The 7,745-nt window shown below is 39.6% G+C and overlaps 1 long non-coding RNA gene across 1 annotated transcript; it reads right to left on the reverse strand.

Moving 5' to 3' along the window:
• Nucleotides 1–661: 661 nt before the first annotated feature.
• On the reverse strand, nucleotides 662–4,049 carry LOC117678818 (uncharacterized). Its single transcript, XR_004595138.3, has 2 exons — nucleotides 2,440–4,049; nucleotides 662–1,096 (listed from the first exon to the last, which is right to left on the reverse strand). It is a non-coding gene; the product is annotated as an uncharacterized LOC117678818 (long non-coding RNA).
• Nucleotides 4,050–7,745: the final 3,696 nt, after the last annotated feature.

The following is a 7,745-nucleotide window of genomic DNA, read 5'->3' on the forward strand; positions in this document are numbered from 1 at the left end:
TACTACTGTCATCATAAAGATGTTTCCTTAATACTATATTTGGTTTTTCCTTTGTTAGTATGGTAGCTTGTCTGTAATTTGGGAAATATCAAATTTAGCTATTGAACAGAGATCCTATACAGGACAAGAAACAATGTTTATCACCTATATTGAGTTTGTAATCTCTGAGCACATAGCTCCTGATAACCAGTTTATACTGATTCTTTTTATTTACTACAATTTCCTAAATATACTCAGCTTTTTATAAATATTGCCTTGCTGACCTGGGATGAGAGCTTACTAGGAACTCCTAGGTCTATAGGAGTTTAAAACACACACACACACACACACACACACACACACACACACACACACACACGAAGGCTACTTCAGTACTGCTGTCAAGAAGACTTTACAATCAAGTTCATGAAATTGCCAAGCTGGACTCAAAGAAGGCTTTACCTTAACACTGATTCTGAATCTGTCCCTGATAAGATTCAATTTGCATTTATGTAGATTATGCCCACATTCCACCTCATTCTGTGAACTGATGCAAGCATGATATAAATGCCAGTCTCAGTATCGATGTGGGTTTTATTTTGGTTTATCTCCTGGGCAGGACAGCTGCTTTTGCTTTTAACTATTTCACATATTTTTCACAAGAAATGGTTCAAGCCTCCAATATTATTATGTTTCTTCTTTTATTAAGATAAAATTTGTCATCCTGACAATTTGGATCAACAATTTACATTTGCTTTGCCCTCACTGAGCACTAGATGGCACTCGGTTTTCATATTTCCAATGTCCAGTGGTTCATGGGAATAACTGCAACACTAACCTGACTATTATTAGTTCCTGCTTTGCTTGTGTATTAAAGAACTGAATCCCAGCCTTTCAGCCGGACAATTATGTTCCATATGATATCCCAAGGAAAATGATCGGTCCGTATTCCAAAGAAAAGCAATTGATACCAGACATACTCTGATATATGACTTTTGACTGGATGCATTCCTGATGATTCTGTGATATGAAATAATGGCTTGAGGGAACAAATCATTGATCTTCATTTCATTTGCCAGTTCTACCCATATCTCTGTATGGTTGTGGATACCTATAACTGAGAAGAACAGAAAAAGACCAATCAGTTACTTTATTCAACTTGGATAACTAGAGACCCACTTTACTGCAACAGTTGAATGTGTTACTCTTTAACAAGTATTAATATTGGACATTAATACATTCTGTCTTAAGGAGATCCTGCAGTGTACTCTTGGTTTCAATATTTCAAAGCAAAAGACATTTATTTACAGATAACTTTGATATATATGTGTTTATGTGTGTTTATGTATGTGTATATGTATGTATGTATGTATGTATGTATGTATGTATGTATGTATAGTCTATATAAGCAGAGCAGTTTATATCAATTCACGGGCATCCATTAAGATGAAGGGGATAAGAAGAATGAGCGACACAGCATGCAGCATGGCACAAATCAACTTCAATCTGTACTTGCATCAGGATGCAAGTACATGGAGTTGGGTTTTTTTTTTTTTTATTTGATTTATATGCCGCCCTTCTCCGAAGACTCAGGGCGGCTTACAATGTGTTAAGCAATAGCCTTCATCCTTTTGTATATTTATACAAAGTCAGCTTATTGCCCCCACAAACTGGGTCCTCATTTCACCTACCTTAGAAAGGATGGAAGGCTGAGTCAACCTTGAGCCTTGGAGAGATTCGAACCCTGCAGTAATTGCAGGCAGCTGGTCTTAATAAGCTTAAATCATTTGCCTTATGATTTATTGTGGGCACGTTGTCATATCTCAATCATTATGGCCTGCAATGGATGCCATTGTATCAAACTGCTAAACTGTAATAATTACACCAAAAATCAATGTAAACAATAAGAAAGGTGAGTCTGCTCTGGATCCTTTCTATTAAACAGAGCCATCTGGTAGGACACGAGAAAGGGATCTTCTCTGTGGCAGCTCTTGGCTAATTGGTTTTCCCTCCTGTCTCCTAAGACCAGTGGTGGGTTCCTCCCGGTTCGGTCCGGTTTGGCCCAGCCGGTAGCGGTGATGATATGACGTCACCGAACCGGTTCTCCCCCCCCACCCACCCACGTTATTCTTACCTTTTATTTGGTCCCACCCCCAATCTATTGCTGACTCCTGAGTCCCAGCTGATGACTAGAGGGAAAAAAAACTGTTTAAACTCTTGCCGCAGGGCTTCAAAGGGCCGTCCTACAGCTGATCAGTGTTAAAAGCAAACAAATGAGTTGGGTCGTAAGTGCGAGGACTGGTCGTAAGTGCGAGGACCTTCCAGAAATGACTCTGACCAGCTAGCCATGCCCACCTAGTCACATGACCTCCAAGCCACACCCACAAAATAAGCCACGCCCACAGAGCCGGTAGTAAAAAAATTTAGAACCCACCCCTGCCTAAGACCTTTTCCACATACCATTACAAGAATATGATTGTTATATGCTACAATTCCTAGCGAAGTCATCATAGTCATCATTTTAGCCATTGCCTATCCACTGCAAGTTGAAGGCCTCTTCCACATGTTTCCAACCAATACGATCCTGAGCTTTCTTTTGCCAACTGGGTCCATACTTGCTGATGTTGTCAATCCATCTTGTTTTAGGTCTCTTTCATGGATGCTTTTTATCAAGTGGGATCCATTCTAGGACTGCCTTGGTCCACCTGCCATCAGTTCTTTTTCTATGTGACCAGTCCTTTTCCATTTCAATTCTTTTACCCTCTTGATGATATTGTATACTTTTGATTGTTCTCTTATCCACATGTGGGTCTTTCTATCTTGTCTTGTAATGCCGAGCATGTATCTTTCCATGGTTCTTTGTGCCATGCAAGTTATGAATAGAAAAATGTTAAAGCAGCAGAGTCTGTAGAATCACAGCATGCAAGTTCTGCCTCTGCAAGTGGATGTATGATATCACAATGCAAGTACAAAAAGAGCAGCACACATGTTGCAAAAGTGCCTTCATCAGTCCAGCTCCCTCCTTGCCTTTCCCTGGGGACTGCTCTATTAAGCTTTTACAAGCCAGCAAGCCATTAAGCAAACCATCAAAATATAATCAAGAAATAATCAAACTGATCACAAAGCAAATCAATTGCCAATTATTGCTTTCCCCTGCTCAGCCCCCACCCTCCCTATGTGTCCTTAGGTTTTAATGTTTGATTTTAATTATTTATGTTTTTCTGTATATGTATAAACATATTTTTATGGCTGTAACCCTCCGAGAGTTACCCTAGGGCAGGGGTCGGCAACCTTAAACACTCAAAGAGCCACAAAGGTCCTAACCGGAAGCCCCCCATTCAATTCTGGAGCCAACCGAAAGTCCAGTTCCCCTGCCATAGAGACTCCTCCTAGCACAGCATCCTTTTTCTTCTGCCACTGGAAGCCCGGTTCTCTCACCATAGAGTCTCCTCCTAGCACAGCGTCCTTTTTCCTTTACCTATCTTAACTGAAAGCCCTATCAATTGTGGAGCCAACCAGCGACAGGGAGCCGCAGCAGAGGAATGAAAGAGCCACATGCAGCTCCAGAGCTGCAGGTTGCTGACCCCTACCCTAGGGTAAGATAGGCAGCTAATAAATTTTATAAATAATAAATAATGAATTCATCACCTTTTTTCAAAGTGAACAATGTACCCCTATGTCCAGTAAAATACACATGGTCATATGTGGCAACAACAGTAGCAAAGAAATAAGGGAAACACATGAAAATTTGCTGAACAAATAGATTAATAAATATGTCAGCTGTAGGAGCATCAATGAAGATTCTAGTATTTATACCAGTGGTGAAATCTGAACTGGTTTACTACCGGTTCACTGGCCGCGCATGCGTGCCATGCGCCAAATGCGTGCTGTGTGCACGCATGCACAGTGCACAACAAATGTGAGCTGCATGCATGTATGCACAGTGCGCGCCAAAAGGAGGCTTGGGAAGGTAAGTAGAACAGCACGAAGGGCTGAACAGCTTACGTGGCGCACGTGGGAACCTTTTTTAAAGACTTTTTTAAAGCATTTTTTTACTATCGACTCAGGGGAATAGGTAGTAAAATGGTTTTAAAAAGTAAAAAAAAAAGGTTCCGACGATCGCACGGCATAGCTATGATCGTCAGAGCCTTTTTTTTACTTTTTAAAGCATTTTTTTACTACTTATTCGCCCGAGCCTGTAGTAAAAGAATGCTTTTAAAAAGTAAAAAAAGGCTCCGACAATCACAGCTGTGCCACGCGATCATTGGAGCCTTTTTTTTAACGTTTTAAAAGCATTTTTTTATTACTGTCTCAGGTGAATAGGCAGTAAAAGAATGCTTTAAAAAAGTAAAAAAAAAAGGCTCTGGCGATTGCGCGGCACAGCTGTGATCGTTGGAGCCTTTTTTTTACTTTTTAAAAGCATTTTTACTATCTATTTACCCGAACCGGTAGTAAAAAAATGCCTAAAATGTAAAAAAAAAAAGTTCCGACGATCAGCTGAGCGATGCGCGATCATCGGAACTTTTTTAAAAAAACTTTTTAAAGCATTTTTAACTACTGGTTCCAGAGAACCGGTAGTACAAAAATGCTAAAAAGTAAAAAAAAAAAAAGTTCCGACGATCGCACATCGCTCAGCTGATCGTCGGAACTTTTTTTTTTTACATTTTTTTACTACAGGTTCGGCGAAGCAGTAGCATTTTTTACTACCAGTTCGGGCGAACTGGCCCAAACCGGTAGCATTTCGCCCCTGATTTATACCAAGATTAATGGTCAAATATAGTGCACTTACACAATACAGAACAGTGTTGTCAATATGTCTGAAATTCCAGTTTATGTGACTTAGAACATTCTATAATGAAGACATACATGCTTGACTCACCCCACACAAAACTGTCGTGAATGCATGCACAGACATGAGCACTAGGCCTATTTTCTTTCAATGCAAATCATAAATGCCTGGCTCTTAACTGAGATCAAGACTGTGATGAAAGGGGATGATTACCTAACTGGGCTTCCTCATTTATATATTATCTAATAGCATCTGCATCACACACTTAAATTCATGATGCTTTGAATGAATTAAATATTTTCATGTATTTTTGAATGGACATTCCTCTTTCTTTATGGCTATTATACTAATCACACTTATTTGCTTATGCACTCAATATTCAGCGAGAAGTGAATTTTAAAAAATTAAGAAAATAACACCATGTTTATCCAATGCCTTGATGGCGCAGCAGGCTAAAGTGCTGTTAAGTAGCACCAGCTGCCTGCAATTACTACAAGTTCAAATTTCACCAGGCTCAAGGTTGACTCAGCCTTCCATCCTTTCCAGGTAGGTAAAATAAGGACCCGGATTGTGGGGGCAATAAACTGACTTTGTATAAAAAAGAACACTGCTTAGGGGGGGCCAAAAGCCCTACTAAGCAGGCATATACAAAAGTATGAAGGCTATTGCTTAACACATTGTAAGCCGCCCTGAGTCTCCGGAGAAGGACGGCATATAAATCGAACCAATAAATAAATAAATGTAATATTTCTTAACCTTCCCCAAAGTCCATACATCTTAAAAGTTGCCAATGTTGAGAAACATGTCCGATCTAATGCCTGAAACTCAGAAGAGGGAGGTCTCCATTGGAGACAGCCGTGTAAAGTGACCACCTCACTTAGAAAAGGCAGCAATTAAATAATTTCTTCAGCTTTGCATAAATGGTTGATCTCCAACTATGTTGGGATTGCAGCTGCCAGAATTCCCCGGCTAATTTTAATTGTTTACTACTGATTGATTTACTGAATTACAGTAAATCACTGCAATTTTGCTTATATTCAAACATTACGAGCTTTTTAACAAAATGAAAAGTGAGTCATATTTTAAATTGATAGCAACAGCATTCAACCACTGTCCTAATAGAAAGCACCAGCACTCTGTTGTCTATCCATATATCTTCCACAGACAAGGACAGATTTTTTTTTTAAAGGATTCATTAATTAGGGAAGTCAAACTGGCGGCCCATAGGCTGGATGCATCATGTGCAGGCCATGCCCACCCCAGCTCCGTGAAGTGGAAGAAACGTCACAAAATGTCACGTGATGGCAATGTGACCACACGAGTTTGACACCGGTGCATTAGACGAACACTCGATGGATATTAATTTAACTCAGGTACTTTGGCAATTGGTCAAGCAATTTAAAACTAATGAGTTATGCAACAAATATTGTAAGCCAGTAATTTAGCTGACGTACTTCATATAAAATCCAAAGTAAGAGAAAGATGGAAAGTATGTCTTCATTCAGAGTGGATGTAAATACTCTCCCATGCATCTACTGAGCATATAAATATCACTGTGGAAACATCCAGTTAGAAGGTGTAAAAGTTGGTTTACAACTTTTGGTTTACAACTTTTCTCATCCAATCCAGCATGCTGACAACTGTAGTGAAGGACATTAGAAAAATTAGAAGATTAGAGGAAGTTGGAAGAATAACTAGAACTTGCATTACTTTTCTTATAAACAAAGATACTTCCTAATGTCCCTTGTGGAGTTTTTTCTGATACGGTTGTGTTCTTTTCTGCAGAACATTTCAGGGGCGGAAACCAGGGGTGGGTTCTACTTACCTTTACTACCAGTTCGCACGTGCACGCTCACTTGCACGCACGCCTTGCTTCTGTACATGCGCAGATCACTGATGACAACATCCAGGGCAGTGGGCAGGGCCTCCAGCCGATTTTACTACCGGTTCTTGTGAACTGGTCTGAACTGGGGGCAACCCACCACTGGCGGAAACCAAAGAAAAGAGCAGGTAAAAGGTCCTCCATGATTTTCTAATCTTCAGGAAAGGAATAAAAGCATGTTTTTTTTCCAACCCAAATATTTATTCACAGAGCTTACTGCTCACAACCATCATTTAGCTTTTGATGTATTGTGACCATTTTTTTTTATCAGATAGGTCATGATTAGTACAAGCTCGAGTAGGGTGAAATTTGATTTTGTACAATTCATAAATTGATAGCAGATCACATTTAATGTAAGCCAGAATTGAGTTAGTATGAGTCCAGCACACATGTGCTGGGGCTGGCACATGTGTTAGCAGCGTCTGTTGGGGTTTTAGACACTAATCATTATTTGCACAAAATGGAGTAAAGGAAGGTTCCATTTTGAAGAATTACAGCAGAATACAGGAGATAGCAAGTATGTTTTGGAAATGGGTTATCGCCTTTTAGCATTTTACACTATTTTATTAATAAACATATAAAGTTCTAGGTTTAAATTTTTTTCCCTATTGATTAGCTGGAACCAATCACCCTATTTTGTATAGAAATATCATTTTGGATAACTAGATAGCTAGCTTGCTAGTTAGATAGCTAGACAGACAAACAGATGCTTACTTGTAGTCTTGACTATATATTGCTTCAAAGTCCAAAGGATGGAAAAATGGGATAAATCCTGCTCCAAATCCATCCATCCACAGAGCCACACAGAGGCATTGTTAATCCATGTAAAACGTGCACGCTTCTAATAGAATATGGCACTCTACTTAACCCCACTAGGTGTCTCTGTAGGAGCCATTAGAATTGTTCGCGACATGCAGAATTACCTAGGCTGAAGTGTCTGCAGGCACTGGAATCACCCCTTCTAAGCATGTCTTTGAACTCTGCTCCAACAGCAATGCTGTGCTGCTTTCTCAGTGCTTAAACTAGCCCTTAAGCTAAACAAAATAGAAACACAAAATACGTCTTTTAAATATAACCTTATAAAATCATTATGAA

Source organism: Pantherophis guttatus, chromosome 6 (assembly GCF_059756535.1).
Source record: "Pantherophis guttatus breed Tessera chromosome 6, ASM5975653v1, whole genome shotgun sequence".
Classification (NCBI taxonomy): Eukaryota; Metazoa; Chordata; class Lepidosauria; order Squamata; family Colubridae; genus Pantherophis; species Pantherophis guttatus.